Source organism: Cyanistes caeruleus, chromosome 1 (assembly GCF_971803275.1).
Source record: "Cyanistes caeruleus chromosome 1, bCyaCae1.hap1.1, whole genome shotgun sequence".
Lineage (NCBI taxonomy): Eukaryota > Metazoa > Chordata > Aves > Passeriformes > Paridae > Cyanistes > Cyanistes caeruleus.
This window is the reverse complement of record NC_141701.1, coordinates 76,885,305-76,903,780: the sequence shown is the minus strand read 5'-3', so window position 1 is coordinate 76,903,780 and position 18,476 is coordinate 76,885,305. Positions and strand designations below refer to the sequence as shown.

The following is an 18,476-nucleotide window of genomic DNA, read 5'->3' as shown; positions in this document are numbered from 1 at the left end:
GGCACAGCTGGGTATTGCATGACAAAGAAAATTTAAAGACTGAAATTATAGCTATATCTGCTTCCAAAGTGAAAATGAAAACACAGATTTTCACGAAGAAATTTAGCTGATCCCATCTATAATTGGGTATCTATGACAGGAGTCATACCAGGTAACATTTTGATCGCCTGCAGCCCCATTTCCAGCTTTGATGCTGTACCGATGGAAGCTTTTGAACTTGTATGGTAAAACTAGACCTTAGGACTCCCGAGAGGGGGCTCAACAGGGACAGTCTGGGCTGGGGTGTTTTCGAGGCTGTTTTAGAAGGTATCTGAACCAGTCTACTTGGATTTTCAAAGCAAGTGAAGTTCAGTATTTGATTCTGTAAGTGCCCAGGTGCCGGCGGCTGCAGCGGCCCCAGGGCTGGGCCCGGCTGAGCCCCTCAGCCACGGGCGGGCGGGCGAGAGCCCCGGGGAAAGCCTGGCCAAGGGAGGGCAAAACGCTGCCCGACAGCCAGGGCTGAGCCAGGGGAACCGAGCCACAAACAGCCCTGCGAGCCCCGGGGGGACAGCGGGAGCGTTCCTGGGACAGAAACTGCTGCTTTGGAAAGAGATTAATCATCTCATGGTCTGTAATCATCTAATCTAGTCTTTGAACCTTCTCAAATGAATAACAAGGAAGTTTTAGGCATGCGTAAGATTGATGAAATTTCTGCAAGGTAACGTCAAACTTCTGAAGCAGAGCTTTTAAAAAGGTGCTGATTCTCACAGCAAACATAACCTTTGGGGAAAATCTACAAATTCATCTACACTTAAAAATATAATCAGGGGTTGCTACTTCTTGTGACAATTAAATGCATTGCTCTCACTAGAAGACAAAGGTAAATTAATGTAGAGTAGCATTTTTTTTCACTCTCGTGAAATACAGAATTTGCAAAATGGTATCTCAAATGCATGTGTGATTCAATTTAAGCAATTTAAAAATACATAAAGGTCCTTTTACTACTAACATATCTTATTTGTTCTAAAAGATAGAATTCTGGTTTTTGCTTTTAGTATAGCCTAATTCAATACCCTTTGCTATGAAAGATAACTTGTAGAAGGAATTAAAATGAGTATTCAAAGGCCTTGAAGCGTAGCAGCCAAACCCACTTTAAAGCCAGTGTTATGCTTTCCTTAGAGAACTGTACTTTCATTTCATGCATTTCTAAATGAAACACAGCTCCACACTAGCTATTAGTTGCAATGTAGATTCATGAGATTTATAAAAAAATTATTCACTAAAAACATTTATTGCAACACCAATTATTTTTCTAGACGAAGAATGATCTCATACCAACAAAAAAAATAATGCAGTTAAAACTACTAAGGAATTCTGTATATTTTGCTATGAAATTTTGCTATGAGTCTCTAAACAAAGGCATTGCACAAGTGTTTTTAAAAATAATTCTGGGCCAAGTAATGGGGACCACTGTGTTTCCCCAAGGTTTCTCATGTTCTCCTTGATTCTGAATTCCCTCCAGCCTCTCTCCTTGTAGTGTCCCTTTAATCTCTTTACCAAGTTACGGGGTTGAGTTGAGAACGTTTTGGTTGATTGAGTCATTAAATACTGGCAGTCCAGTCTCTCACATGACCAGTGTTTTTAGCTTGTGATGTTGTGTCCCCATGAGCTGTTTCCATTGTCAGCACCATCATCAGGACACTTCTGGTCAAATTTAGACTTGAGGATTGGCAGGTTGTAGAGCTCAGCTTTTTATTTCACTGAATACACAAAATCTATTCAAGGTTCATTCTGATGTTTGGGAAAAGGCGTTGGTCACATCTTGTCCCTTCTGCTTAAGAAGATGTTGGTTAGAGCTCCGAGGTTTATGATAAAGCTGTGCTGACTTGGCAAAGGACTACACAAATGCCCACCTCACTCTCCTCTCCCCAACTGGGTGTAGTTTCATTGTGACCCAACAAGTCCTCCTGGCATGTGCCTAGAAGTGGATACAGGCCAGAAGAAACATCAATGAGGCAAGTCTCATTGTAGGTGATCAGGACAGTAGGTTGGAAAAGTGAGGCTCACAATCACAGCCTAGCTCAGTTCAAGAAAAAAAATCTGAGCTCTTGATTCCATGGAGACCCCAGGAGATGGGGGCAATATTTTTATTCTCACAGCTCTCTCCCAGAAGTCAGAGTCCAACAGCTGGACCAGGTCAGAGCTAGCCTAGAGCAAAGGTAGCTAAATCCACAGTAGAGAATGTCTGCAGAGTCTGTTGGCACTCTCAGGGCCCTGCCACTGACTTTACTGGGGAGACAGAGGAAATGTCATCCAGGAGAGAGTTTTACAAATCTCGCACAGGAGGACGGAAAGACATAGGTATCCTGTATCTTATACTGCCTAAAGTACTGTGATCCATGGTGAATCTGGTTTATGCTTCAACTATGAGACCAAAAAATTTTAGATATGAAGGAAACTATATTTGGAGACGTAGTTAATATATAAAGATGATCACTCATTTCAGGAAACTTAATATACATAAGCAAAATAATTCAACATTAGATAGCAGGAAATACAGTTTCCCAGAATGAGTGGTGAAGAAATTCCTATGGTGGTGCTTTCAAAAACTCAGTAATGTTATACAAATGTTTGTAGCACCTGTGGAAACACTGTTTTCTGAGAATGAAGTTGCATCTAAAATAAAAATTCTAGCTGATTTTTTTTTAAAACGAAAAAGGTTTCATTGCTGATGCATGTAAAGATGGATGACATTTCTTATGTGGGATCAGCACTGAGAAGATTTCAGCTCCCAGATGGGATCAAAACTGGAATATAAGCCTTAAACAAAAAGATTTTATTTTACGTTTTCATTTACCGCTGGAACAAATATTTTTTTTTTTTTATATTCTCAACAAATTTTCTCTTATATTCTCTACATGCATAAGGTTCTATAAAGAAATTATAAGGATTCACTAGAACAATGCAGTAATTTCTCCTTTAGAGAAGTAATTTACTGTGATGATGTTATCTGGGTCCGTCCCTCACCTACACCACCATGGCTGAGGAATGAATCACCATAAAGCTCAACATACTACCCGTTAATTCAGACTTCAGTGTTCAGACTGAAGGTCAACAGCTGTGACAGTATATAGATATAAATTATTACTCCATAAATTCAGATCTAAGAGAACCTTATTGTATGGCATAAGACTGGGACATGGAAATAAAAAACTTTTATTGGCACAAATTAGAATGACCACATTTCTTATAAATTAATGGAGAATTCTGACCTTTTAAAACCTCTGTGAGAGCACAGTGAAACATTTTTTGCTTTAAATTATGATGACATGACTCTGGACTAACTTCAGAGACACCCTGATGGAGTAGGACAATGCTCAGTACAAATTCTACATGCTGAGAAATATCTGAAGAAATATAAAGACCAAGAAATGAGATAAAATATTCAGAACTGAGAATACTGCTGCCTACATAGCAACTGACATGTTTGGCCTTTCTCTAGAATACTCCTACAAAATGAAAAGCAAAATGAGATCTCATATTATTATAAAAATATTATAATTAAAACCCCTTGACTTGTGTAAAGAGATTCAATTCAATAGTTCCAATTAATTTTAATATTTCCTGTGTCCATATTGATAATATATATAATAGAATAATCTGTTGTATTTTTATATCTATTTAAGGTTTTTGTGAATGTTGTGGCATATTCTTTTTCTATTCAGCTCCTTAGTATTAATATATTGGTGGGACTTGATTGTATTCACTTTCATGTGAATGGTACTGCACTGAAAGCTGATAATAAAAAACTTATGTACCAATTTGGTTTTGGCAGGTAAGATTTAGAATCCCTTTATTTGAAGAAGGAACAGAACATTTGTAACAAAATGCTGATCTTTGGCAACAGATGATGCTTCAGTATTGACTGTATCTGGGCTGAAAATGGCTAAAAGTGCATGTGTCTGCTGCCTTAGCCTCCTAGAAAAAGGAGAAACACTACAAATGAGAAGGGACACAGGTGTATTCAGTATTCATCTTTCCTGGGACTTCTGGAAACATCTGCAGCATTCATATCTGGCCACTGTCTTGAAAAGAAGTCACCCAAGGCCCAAGTCCTGACAGACCTATGAATTTCTGCTATCAATGTGGTGTCCTCAGGCCTGGACTTATTAGAGACATGCTTTACTTTTCTAATTCTCAACAGTAACATTACGTCTAGACCTTCCAAAAGCGACTAACATCTGGAGTTTTACTTCCTCTGGCAATGAATGCTCTGGCCAGTGGGCAAAGACGGCTACAAGTGCCACATCAGTCTACACAACCAACTGAAGCACGCACCACTAGGAGAATCTTTGTCCCCTGGTAACCATGAGCCTGGCTCCTAGAGTGGTATTCAGCTCTACATCCAGAAATGCAAGTTTGGGTACACAAGTATAAGTTTTAGCAGGCTAGCTGCTTGTTACAGGTGCAGATCTTGTCAGCTGTGGACAATGGGGAACTTCTTATCTTACCCTAACTTAGATTTGAATAGTTCTCTGTTTCTTTGCTTGTTAACACATTAGCTGTGTTAACTCTCTATTGCTGTTGGACTGCAGCAGGAGCCTAGACACAATTAGCTCGCATACAATTGTCTGCACAGCAACACATAAACATAGGTGATGGAATCTTGATCTCAGCCACCTTGTTTCAGTCAATATTGGCCACCACCTACAAAAAAGACAAAACTAATTGAATTATCTCTCAGACAGAGTAGACTAGGGAGCAGAGCAAATACTGAACTGTTTTAAATATGACAAGTTTTTTCTCATTTGTGCAAACCAAAATTGTTTCCTGAACACTGAGGTGGTATGGTTTTACTGACATAAGCAAGAGACTATCATACACAGCAAGAACTGGTAATATATTTTCTATTCTGTAGCAATGCTTACACTAAGAATTGTTCTCTTGTAATTTCTGCTTCTTAAGATGCTTAAGCTGTTCCGTAAACAAGCAATATTGCCCCAAAAAAAACTTGTATCAATGAAACTGAGGGTGTTCTTTAAATATGATGACACAAATTTGTATTTTAATTTGGTAATATTTACTTCAAATTTGAAATTCAGAAAGTGATCTTAATTGTTATCTTTGAGACAATGAAGAACCTAAGTAGCTGCCTGACACATTTCTCATGAGACATATTTTGACTTGTCTAAAGGGATTAAAATGTTGTACCCCTCAGCATTCATGTATGAGGTTTCAACAGGAGACTTTCAGTTGAGTGGTGCCATATTTTAAACAGCATAGGTTTCAAAAGTGGGACAGTAGAACAGGAGCTTAGGTTCCTCAGACACAGAGCATAGAATGTCTCTGTTATACTTAATTTTTGACTTTTTGAATTTTTGCTTAGTGTTATTAAACAGCACATAAATCTTTCCATGGGTCCTGTCTGTATGTGTACAAGGATTTGTGTGTAAATATCTGAACCTATCCCAATATTATATTGTACAATATTAACAGAAGAATATTCATCTTCCCAGTAGCTGTTTTGGGATATTTAATTATCTGCTGTAACACAGATTTCCTCTGCAGCTTTGGGCAAGACACTCATCTTTATGCTTTAATGTGCTACCTGTAAAATGGAAATTATATTTCTTTCCTGCAGAGTAATTATGAGGCAGCAAAACTGCGAGATTTTTGCACTGAGGATATTTTTAGATATCTGATCCATAGCTACCTGACACTTCCCAATGTAGAAGTCACTTTACAGGAAAAAAAAAAAAGTTATAATGCACAGATAGCTTTATATCTCATCTTTAGAGTGGTTAAGTTCATCTTCTCAAAATTCATTTATGACAGTTTTTTAATGCAATTTCTCATATTCAGTAACACAATTCAAAAAAATAAAAAAAAAATCCCCCCCAAAACACCAAAAATCCAGACTTTTGTCATTAACCTTAAAAATTTAAATGCAAGGATGCAGACTTTTATGATGAAAAACCTTAATATCTCCAAGCATTGAAAGACTCTCTGAGTAATTGAACTTTTAAAAGGTGCACAAGAGGAACGCTTTTAGAACAGGATTTCACAGCTATTTCCTCAATACAAACAAAATAATATGAAAATGTATTCCAGGTACTGGAATAGCTTACTAGGATAGATTCAAATCTGCAAACATTTCACATTCAGGACTACAAATAGACTTGCTACAGCAATCTGTATTAATAATCACTTAGGAATGGGGATAGAAAGATATGCTGTAAGAAAATTAATTCCTGGTGAATATTCCTAAGGTGTTTCTTGCTGTCATACCAACACACAGACCTTCTTAACTTCTGTACATCAAGACCACACAATTACTTTTTCCTTTCACATCATCTGAAGTTCCCTCTTCTTTCTCCTCATCCTGTCTCTGCCAGAGGCATCCCACAGTTTTCTATAGTTCTGCCTTCCTTCTCTTTATCTTTGCTTCTAGCTGTTGCATTTATTATTTTATTCTCTGCCCACCACACATTTGAGATGAGTTTATCTTTTGATGCTTCTCCAGCACATTCCATTGACACAATCAAATGCTAGACTGAACTTTATACAAAGTTCAGCAGGGAATCATCTGTGTAAACAGAGAAGTTTTGCTCAATTCTCGCATCCCTGAAATGTTCTGTTTCTCTGTAAATCTGGAGCTCCTGTTTAGTCAAGAGCATTGCTTTAGTGAATTAATTTTACAAGGTTTTAGAAATGCGATTATCCATGTACTCATTTGATAATTTATCTAAGCAATTGAAAATGATATTTTATAATAAAAAATGTCAAACAGACTTTGAAACAGACATTATTTGCTTCATTTTCTTCCAGGATAAAGCAGTTTGTGATAGGCACTTTGTAACTTTACTTTTAGGAAATTATGCCCTATTTGCCAATTGGAGGTAGGAGTGTCAGCTTGCTAAGGACTGAGTACACAGACCAAAAGCACATGTTGTTGAATGGAATACACAGGACTGCATGTAGGCACAAACCAGCCCCAAAACTGCTTCCGCTTTGAAAGAGAGAGAGAGAGGCAAAACCAATCAGAAGATGTTACTGGCAATAAAAAGAATTGAATGTATGCATGTGTAATTGTCTACAGTTTTTGAATTTCTACCTAAAAACTACCTATAAACTACCTATATACACACCTTCTAAACTCAATTTAGTTTTTAATTGTTGATCAAAAAGCAAGAAGTTGAAATTTTTGCATAGAGAAATATTATCAAGTTTATGATACTTCACTAAGGAAAAGTAATTCCAGATTCCAATATTACATATTAGAGTACATTTATATTGTTAAGAGGCAGCTATTCAGTTGCTCAAAATTTATGAAAATATGTCTGTTGATTAAAAATCTATATGTGGCTCCTTGAAAATGTTTGTGGGAAATCCATCAGAAAGTAATTTTTTCTTGGAAGATTGTGTCTAATAGATTTTGTTCAGTTCCTCCAGACTAATGAAACTTTTTTCTGTTTGACATAGTATTGTCATCACTCAGTCAGGTTCTAATAAAAAAAATATTTTCAAGGTACTCCATTCAGTCAAGACAAGCTATTCTTGCCCATGCTTTCATCACAAGCAATTGATTTCTCTTCATTCCAAAATTCTTTCTAATGATTTTCATTATATAAGATGCAGCATACATGCATCAGACAGTCTGTTCATCAAGATTTTTTCCTTCTCCTTTTTCACTGCTGAACTGTCAATCCACTAGTTTTCAGTTTGAAACTTTGCATACTGAAATTAATACATACCCTTAGTCATCAGATTTACTTCTCACTCACATTTTAGCTTGGTCTCACAGTTTTATTTTCCCTCTCTACTCTTTCCTCCAGGTCCTTTTCTTCTGAGTTTAATCAGAGATTTCTGGTACATGCAATTTTGCAAATTTTCTTTTCCTATAATATGTGTGGAGTAAAATCTCCTCAGAGGCACGTAGAGGACCCACATTGTTATATGTGGGTATGGTCTGATACCATATCATGTGTATCAGAAGGCAGAATATGTCTCCCAATTTTGACCTCAGTTTCACTTAATATATAGTTCTGAGGCAAGTATTAAGTATTAAGTGCAGATTTTGTACAGGATTTAGGAAATGTACCTTCAGGACACACATCATAAATGCCATGAGGTAGCACATGCAGAAAAATTTATAACAGAAATTCAATTTCTTTCCAAAATTTTAACTTCAGTTGCAAAATCCGAGTTACTCTACTATTTTTTTTTTTTTTTCCCAGAACAAAACTGTATGTGTTTAGGTAAATCCTAATTCTATAGGGGAGTCACTTATTTAAACATTTGACAATATATAAATGCACACCTTTGCTTTCGATATTTAGTGCAAGCACTGATAAAAATATCTTACACAGAACTGTCGTCTCTAGTACATAAGGAATGATTTTGATATAGGAAAGGAATCTGACACTTATTGGCATCTGACAAATTTTTTTTCGCTTAAAGAGAAGGACTTTGCACATATGGAAAATGTCTTATTTAAAGGGCTATAAGATAGAAGCTGGTCTGCAACAATTACTGTGTTTGAAATTTTTAGTGGCCTTGTACAGGAGGGTGAAATTGAGGGTGGATAAGGGAAGAGCAACAGATATCATCCACCTGCACTTGTGCATAGCATTTGACACTGCCCTGCAGACAAAGTGTCCTTGTCTGTATACTGGAGAGACATAGATTATCCAGGTGGTGGATAATGAATTTGCTGTGCGGTCACATTTAAAGAATTGCAGTCAAATCTCAGTGTCCAAGTGGAGAGTAGTGATGGGTGGTGCTCCTCAGAGATCCATATTGGGACCAGTGCTGTTTAATATCTATGTTGTTAACATGGACAGTGAGATTGAGTTCACCCTCAGCAGATTTACTGACAATCTCAAAATCTGTTCATTGACATGCTGGAAAGGAAGGGATGCCATCCAGAGAGACTTTGACTGGCTTCAGAGACAAGCCTGTGTGAACTTCATGAAGTTCAACAAAGCAAGTGCAATATCCTGCATGTGGGTCAGGGAAATCCCAATCATGAGTGGAAAATGGATTGACAGCAGTCCTGCAGAGAAAGACTTGGATGTGTGATTTGAAAAGAAACTCAACATGACCAGGTAATGTAGCTTTTCAGACCAGAAAGCCAGCCATATGTTAGGATGCATCAAAAGAAATCTGACTAACAGGTCAAGAAGGTGGTTCTCCCTCTCTACTCTCCATATGGAGTACTGTGTTTAGCTTGGGGGCCACCAGCATAATAAGGGACATGGATATCTTGGAATGACTCCAGAAGAAGACCATGATGATGATCAGAGAGCTATGATGACAGACAGAGAGTTCAGGCTGGAAAAGACAAGGCTCTGGGAAGGCCTTAGGTCAGTCTTCTAGCACCTGAAAGGGGCCCAAAAGAAAGCTGAAGAGTTTTGACAAGGGCTTGTAGTGACAGGATGAAGGGGAATGGCTTCAAACTGAAAGAGAATAAACTTACATTAGATATAGTGAAGAAATTTTTACTGTAAGAATGGTAAAGTACTGAACTAGAGAAACTGTGGATGTCCCATCCTTGGAAGTGTTTAGGGCCAGTTTGGATGGGTTGTTGAATGACCTGCTCTAGTTGAAGGTATCCAGGCCCACAACAGTGGGGTTGGAACTAAATGGCCTTTAAGGTCCCTTCCAACACAAACTGTTCTATGATTAAAAGTTTCTATGATATTGAGCCTTGATATCAGACTAGGAAATTCTGTTTAGTTTTGTTTCATGTCTGTAAACATATATATGTTCTTTCTATGGTTTTAATAAAGACCAAAGTCTGTCTTTTGCCATAGCACAAAAAGGACTTTAAATGTTAATCTTCATGAAACCACAGTATTGAATTCATTTCAGGGGCATTCCCTCATAAGATTGAATAAATTTTTAAAACTATAAAAACTGATTCTCTTTGTAAGAAATGTAAGGATTTATAGTACAGCTGCAATGGTATGGCAGGAAGAGCGACTTCAATCCTAATTTGCAACAATAACAATGTCAAAATTATTGTCGGGGGACCATTATTCTTCTAATTTTTCTGTCTATTGTAGTCAGAGGTTACATTTTATTTGCTGCTCAGTAACTTCTTCAACCATTATTAGAAAAGATGATGTTATAAACTATTAATTTTGACCAGCTGAAAGAGTTTCTTTTTAACAACTTCCAATTATTCTTTATTCCGCTCACTAGTTGTAGAAGATAATGTATTAATTTCCTCTTATCCTCAGTGATAGCAAGACTGTTTTACAGTGCTTAGCAGTTAGATTGAATCATAGTAGTAAAAATGGTGGAGACTCATTAAATTACTCAATTTATGTCTACACAAAAATATAATTTTTTAGGAATAATATAAAATGACACAATGGTTTGAGTTGAAAGCAGCCTTTAAAGATCATCTACTTCAACCATTTCCTATGGCCAAGAACACTACTCACTAGATCAAGTTTCTCAAAGCCCCATCCAGCCTGACTTCAAACTCTGACAATCTGGCATTCACAACTTCTCTGCTGTCTCACCACCTGTATTGCATAAAATTTCTTTATGTCAAATATAAATCTACTCTTAGTTTAAAGCCTGTCTCTAATAGTCTTCCTATCTTTCACATATTTCAAAATATCTTCCAGAAAGATCTGTTCCACAATGTTATTAGGCATGGAGGTGAAGGTGATTGGTCAATACTCCCCAGGGTCCTCCTCCTTTTTTACCTTTTTTACCTTTTTAGCTTCTGTACCCTTTTTTACCCTTTTTAGAAAAGGATGCCTATGATGCATATTTTCAAAATATGCATCATATTCAAAATATTATTGAACATAAAATATATGAACAAAAAGTTTAACTGGTTCATCATGGACCTTAAATCTTTCTCTTGTACTCAATTTCAAACTGCATTTTTGGATATTTAATTAGGGTAATACATTTAGAAAACTAAACCAAAAAAAATCCAGTTAAGCATCTGGCTACAGAAAACTTTCAATGATCAATGTCTTCAGTATGTCAACTTAATTTAGTTATGCTTTGCATGTTCTTCACTGTCATGTAAGAAAGATGTGTATTATTAGATATGCTCTTTATCTCTCTGAGATTTCTTTCAATAGTCATCATGTTTCTAAATGCTATTTTGCTGCTTACTGTTAAAAGTCCCATCTACAGAATAGCATTTGCACTGTGGGTCACATACTCTGCTTGAACTTTGCATGTAGCATAGCTGTCATGATGAAAACTATTTTAAGTGCAAATGATTGTCATAAAATGTAATGCAATGTGATCAGTGAAATACAATAAAAAAAAAGAATTCCACTCTGCCCACATTCATTCTATGATATATGGAAGTAAAAATCAGGAGCAAGATGATCTTAGCAAATAAATTGACTGATATCCAAATATTTTAACAGTCTGTTTAAATGAAATAATTGTTCTTCATATTAACCAAAGCCAGTCAGTTATGCCTCAAAGCACTGTGTCATTCACTGTCTCCAACCATATTCCACATTCTACTTTTTCAACTCAAAGTCTCATCATGCTTTGAAAGTATGTCTGAACATTTCAACAGTCTTGTTACTCATGATTTCAGCTAATTTGTACTACATTTTTGACCTGCTTTGGGAAACATTCCCTCTTCTTCCAACCAGTTAGCTTATATTCATCGTGCTTATGGTTAGCTGATGCAGACTGACTGTGCCCACAAACAACAGTAGACAGGATAATGGTTGGGTCAGAATCAATTTTGCAGGACTTTGCCTAGTCACACACATACTGGGCTATCAGTCATGCCAAAAAATCTAGATATGACACTTGTATTCTTCCCCCACACATGTTACATGAATATATTTCTTAGGAATGTCATTGATATTACAGTCCCCACGTGATCCTTTTTTAGACACAGTTGAAGTCCCATTAATTTCAGAAGAGTTCAGATTCAAGTTTTCATGTTATCTAGAAAATGCATTTAAGAGAACAAACATTTGAAAATGTAAAGTCTACCTGCTAAGCACAAGCTGTATCCTGGAAAATGGTTGTCAAGATGACACGTGTGTCTCTGGAATGTAAATGTATGCAATAATAAATTACTAAAATTATGAAAAGCATAGTTGACAAAACATGGGGTAGAACATGCTACTTATCATCATAGTATATTAGTCAAAAAGAAAGGAAACACTGACAGATGAGTAAAAGGCACACTACAACTAATTAATAGTCATCTAGAATTTTGAAATTAATCATTCTGAATTCAGCTCTTTTAATGACAGTAAAGAACTTGGAAATGCAGACTGGCAGATCATCTAGGGAGTTGTCTGCTAGGTCTTTGATTTTTTTAGAAAACAATGACCCTTTGACTGTGTTTATAGTTTTTTAAGTGGTAGTGAAGCATTGCCAAGCATGAGTATTATGTAGTCATGTCATGTTTTTCTGTCTGCTGAGGTTGTTTCCTTTCTTGAACCCTTTTCTCTATAAACAAACCCATATTGTGTTATTATTTCTAGTCAAGCAATTTCTAGTCAAGCAATTTCAGTGATGACTGCATGCAAAAGAACTGCATTTCTAGAACTGCATTATCATCTATAATTTACGACTTCTTATTTTAAGTATTTTATTCCAACACAACTGGGAAAGTGGAAATGAAATCACATGATTTCTAGAGATTTTGATGAATTATTACACAAGTTCATGAAAGTCAACTGCTCTGCACAATCTACACCAGTCTTTTTGTCAGCTGAGGTCTTAATATTTCTACTTCCATTCAAGTGATAAGAAGCAAACAATTATTGTAGAACTCAGTGATAAACTGCACTGTCACATTCATTACACAATTGTAAATGAATAGACATTCACAAATTATACTATGGTGGACTGATAAAGAATCAATACATTTCTTTCTTTGTTACAATATCACAAATGGGAACACCAGCTGCATTACTTCATAGCCAAATAATGAGCTATAAGAAAATGTGTGCTTAAAGACATGACCATGGCATAAGAATGTAATCAGAAATTATTAAGCAGACTTGATTTGTCCTTGTTCTGGGTCCTTTTACAGATAATCAAAATTAACATAAAACAGTGACAGTGATCATAAAGTCTGCTGAGTCTGAAGGGTTCCATCAGAAATGTCATTGAGAGAGGCCTTGCAATTACATCAGCTAATGTAATCTTTAAAGACTCTTGGATGAATTCTATTAGGGCCCATAGATTTGCAGGGGTGCAGCAGCTGTAGAAATCCCATACAAATTCAGGACCAACTGGGAATTGATCATTCTCATAGCCATGGGTCCTCCAGCTCAGGGCACTGAGACGTCCTTGGTCTGTCATCTGTGTTGAAGACTGAGGCAAAGAAAGCATTAGACAGCTCTGCCTTGTCTATGTCCCTATTTGTGAGGTACCAATACTCTTCCTGTAATGGGCAGATGTTATTTCCACACTGCCTTTTGAAGTTAATATATTTAAAAAAACCCCTTTTTATTGAACCCACATTTCTGGCCAGCTTCAACAGAGCTTTGGCTGCTCGAATTTTCACCCTGTGCTTTACCTCAGCAACATACCTTATGCAACCCTGTGGGGTTTTTTTCTTCCCCTGATAACCATTACAGCTGTGCATTGTTCTGCTTAGAAATACAAGATCTGCATAAATGCAGATAAGCCATTTTCAAAACTAAATGAAGACAACTCATTTTTTTTTAAAATAAAATGCAAACTTAATACTACTGAAAACCAACATCAACACAGGAAAAATACTCTATATGTTGGTGAAGGTCTATTTAAACAATTACCTTATCTCAAGACAGACTATACTATTTTGTGAAAAAGTATGAATAGAAACATTATATAATGAAGAAAGGAAAGCCTACATTTAATTCAAGTAATTCTTCATCTAATCCAGTGAAAATTAAAGTCTTCATGGGTTTTGGGCCAAATAGAATCAAAAGCTAAGTATGTCATAACCTAACAAAAAATTTTGGATGGAGCCATCCAATCATATTAATATGCTAATTTTTGTAACATAAATAAAAGTTGCAATTTCTTAGAATAAGAAAGATATTCTGTAGATAATCTTCACTGATACTATGTATGATGGTGTTCAGGCGGTTTACGGGGTCTGTTGTAGATCCCATGAATCTTTGACATTTTGCCAGTACAGCAATATACTTCAGCCAGGATTTGAAATCAGTCGCTGAGTAGCACAACCCACTGTGTCAAAGTAATTATTTTTAATGAGTTTATGCATTTTGCATTGTGCTAGCCATTCCTTGTCATGCTATTGGATTATTAATGTAATAGGAAAGAGGCTATTAATCTTGGTAATAAAATGTTTAAATACAGAATGAACAAACTTATGTGTAGCAGAAACCATACAGAAGTTAATGGGCCAAATTTAGCATTGGCTTAATTCCACTCAAATCACTGGAAATAAGCCAGGTCTCAGTCTGAGTTAATGACTTTTGTACTATGTTAGTGAATTTCTGTCATACCTCTGACTTGGTATAATTTATTTATTTTAAACAACAAATGGCATTCCCTGCTGAGTGCACTACTGGTTGTTGTCTCAGCTATTCATGTAAAAGTCATTGAGATGATACTGAAGTGCTTTTCATCCACATACACAGTGACAAAGCAAATACCTAGTGAGATAAGAAAAGGTATTTTATTGAAGTATCAATTATGATGAATAGGAACAAACATTAACCAATAGTAACCACAGATTCTGTGAAAAAATAATTTGCAAATGAAGTTAAAAAAAACCCCACACTCAACTAAACCCTAGAGAAATGAAGCACAACTCTTAACCACTTTATAAAGAATTATGGCCACTTGATAAAGAATTAATGATCACATGCTCAGCTTTACCTGTTGCAAATAGTAATACATTATGGGAGCAATTTGCATTAAATTAGTAGTTAATAAATGGCTAAGGAGTAAAACTCCTGCTTAAGTACTTAATAAACAGGCATGAAAACATTTTAAGTGGACTAAATACTTAGGGAACAATCACCTTTTGTGACAAGAGCTGTCTAGATTCTACAGAGGGTAAAAGAAAGTTCCCTGTCTATTTTGTTAGAGACAAAACAATTTTATATTTTTTCCCAAATAAATTTTTAATTTGTCGTCTGGGTAATCTATTCCAGTGGCTTGCCACTCTCATAATAAAACAATTTCCTCCTGATATTCACTATAAATCTACTCTCTTTCCTTTTAAAAACATTACCCTTTGTCTTGTCATTAGATGTCCTAGCAAAAAGTCTATCTGCATTTTTTGTAATCCTCTGATAAGTATTCAAAAACCACAATAAGGTCTTCCTGGAGTCTTTTCCAGACTGAAATTCTGCCAGCCTGTCTTCATGGGAGTTTCTCCAGCCCTCTGATAATTTTGTCTCTTTCCTTTGAAGCTACTCCAACAGGTCTGTGTTTTGTATTGATATTGCAATAGCTGGACTTGTTAGTCCAGGTGACATTTCATGAGGAAGAGAAAAGAGGGAGAATTGTGGTCCATGACTTGCTGGCTAGCTTTCTTTTATGCAGCCCAGGATATGATAGCTTTCTGAGATTCAAGGGTGCTTTGATGATTTATATATAATTTTTCATCTCACAATATCCCCAAGTCCTTCCCTGTAGGGCTACTCTCTATCAGTTATTCACTCGGTTTGTTTAGATATTTGGGATTTCCTGACCCAGGTTCAGCACCTTGAAATTGGCCTTGCTGGACTTCATCAGGTTTACGTCAGCCCTTTCCTCAAACTGGTCAAGATTCTTCTGGACAGCATCCTTTCACTCACTCAAGTGAATCAATTGCGCCTTTCAACTTGTGCCACCTGCAAACTTGCAGAGGATGCACTCCATTTCACTATCCATATCACTGATGAAAATATGTAATAGTATTGGTCCCAGTATACACTCCTGAGAGACACCTTTCACTACTGGTTTGCACTTGGATGTTGAGACATTGATTGTAACGCTTTGAACAGGACCATCCAGCCAATTTCTTATCTAACAGTTCTTTAGAGCCAATTTAGAGGCAAGGATTTTTTTATGGGACAATATGAGTGGCCTTACAGAAGTCCAAATAAATTATGTTACTAGCTCTTCCCATGTGCAGGCATGCAGTTGCTCCATTGTTGCAGGCCATGATTACTCAGGCTTGATTTGCCCTTGCTGAAACCATCTTGGCTCTTTAGCATCACCTCCCTGTTTTCCATATGCTTCAACATGTGTTCCAGGATGACTTGTTTCATGTTGCTGCTGGGTCCAAGGATGAGCCTTGCTGATCAGTAATTCCCAGAGTCCTCCTTATCATTCTGCTTGAAAATGTGTGCAATATTCCATTTTCTTCAGTCATTGGGGGCACCATCTGACTGCTATGACTTTTTAAAAGTCACCCAGCATGCTTTTTTGCATCCTGGAGTTTTGCAAACACATATATTCAAAAGATGATCATGGAATCTGAAGCAGAAATGTGGGAACAATTGGTCTTTTACATTGTCTGGCAACTGATATCTTCAGTCATTCAAATTATTTTTATTATCTTATAGATAATAAAACTTGTGAAAAAAGTTTTTACATATGAAGGGTATTCACGTGTGATGTGCTCTTTATTGGCACTTTCATAGGCAATGCTGCCAAATATGCAGACACTCTCATAAACAAAGCTACTTCTTTGCTTCATAGAACAAAACAATTATGTTCGCAATAAATACAGCCAATGACCCTTTACATCGTGAATAGGCAGCTCTGTTTTTTTTTTCAGGGCTGTCAATCTAAATCTTCTTATTAATCTTGCTTTCATATATTCAATTACTAACTCAGCTTCACATCATTTCACCTTCTCTTTTAAATTCAATATAATGGAATTTTCATGAATATATTTTTTGTCTCTTAAAAAATAAATGTTTATTTTCTATGTATCTATTCAATAAGAAATTACATGTAAACTGAAAGTGCATTTCAGTGAAGATGCAACTTCCATCAGGATTCAGATACGGCAACATTAAATTACAGATAAAATTGCAATACAAGGTTTCAGGTTTGCAATCCACTATCATCTTTAATGCCATTTACAAAGACATTATCAAATACATGAGGTTGGTCAGTCTCTTTAATAAGGTCTATTGCTCAGTCTTGCAGCTTTATTTCAGGTAACTGATAAGCTACCCATTTCATTTCTATTTTATATAACCAGCTTCATTACTCAAGGGAACATCCTCCTGTGGCACTGGGTTTTCTTTGAACTGCAATATGTTACATAGCCATCTGCTTTTGCAGGAAAAGTGTGAGAGTTAATGCATTTTTTTAAATAGAGTTCTTGCCCAATGCATATAGTTGTCTATACCATCTCTCTCCCATCGATCAGTGATTCTCTGAAGTGTGGCACAAATTATTTCCCACTTCTGCCTATGTTAAACATATTAGCAGATACAGTTCTCTTGAGAGATCTTTTTCATTATATTTTATCTGTGCTCTTTCCTTTCCTTAAGAAAACTTACCAGGCTATGTTTGTGGCCATCCAGCATCATGACGTACATCACTTCAGCATCACACATCTTGGTAAAACAAGTAAAGGACTAATTCCAGAACATGTAATGTCACCTACAAGACTAGATATGAAAGCTTATAAAAATAATAAATAGTGTAATTACATTTAAAAAATAGTTATTGAGGTAGTTACCTTTTTTCTGGTGAGAAATTCGAAGATATAATTCAGTAAGGGTTTATGGTGAGATGTGAAACCTTCCTTTGTTTATGACCTAAGATAATAAGTTTGTTTCTCACCACACTGTGTGGTCATATTCATAAAACTATGCACAGTTCTATTCAGATTCTAGCTCCAAAAATTTTTTTGTGCTACTCTTTAATCCAATTTTGGGTGCCATGATATAAAAAGGGTATTAAGCTCTTAAAAGCATCCAAAGAAGGGGCAAGAAGAAGATGGAGGGCCTGAAAGGGAAGCTGTATGAGTAGTGGCTAACGTTACTTGGTCTGTTTGGCCTGGAGGAGACTGAGGGGAGATCTCCTTGCAGCCTTCAACACCCGCATGAGGGGAAACAGAGGGGCAAGTACCAATCTCTTCACTTTTGTGACCAGTGACAGGACTTGAGGAAACAATATGAGGTTGAGTCAGGGAAAGTTTAGGCTGGATATTAGAAAAAAGTTTTTTTCCCCCAAGAGGGTGGTTGAGCACTGGAACAGGCTTCCCCAGAAAACACCAATTGGTCACAGCATCAATCCTGTCAGAATACAAGAAACATTTGGACAACACACTCATGAACATGGTTTGACTCTTGGTCCTGTGCAGGGCCAAGTGCTGGACTGACTCGATCTTCTCGAGTGTGGCCCGGCTAGCTCAGTGATGAGGTTTCTCCTCACTTGAGTTTTGAGCCAGCATATGTTTGTGAGATTCACTGATTTTTTTCAAGAATTCAAGTCTATAGAGCAAGTAAAGAAATCAGGGGGGGACTCTCTCTCTGGTTTGCATTCCACAGTTTATTTCTGTGAAG

General features: G+C 36.5%; 2 long non-coding RNA genes across 2 annotated transcripts; one reads left to right on the top strand and one right to left on the bottom strand.

The window, feature by feature from the left end:
• The first annotated feature begins 480 nt into the window (after positions 1–480).
• Positions 481–4,703, top strand: LOC147655624 (uncharacterized). The gene is made up of 2 exons (XR_015289463.1): positions 481–606; positions 3,815–4,703. It is a non-coding gene; the product is annotated as an uncharacterized LOC147655624 (long non-coding RNA).
• Positions 4,542–17,493, bottom strand: LOC147655623 (uncharacterized). The gene is made up of 6 exons (XR_015289484.1): positions 17,466–17,493; positions 15,670–15,804; positions 14,460–14,609; positions 11,977–12,031; positions 10,431–10,514; positions 4,542–4,686 (listed from the first exon to the last, which is right to left on the bottom strand). It is a non-coding gene; the product is annotated as an uncharacterized LOC147655623 (long non-coding RNA).
• Positions 17,494–18,476: the final 983 nt, after the last annotated feature.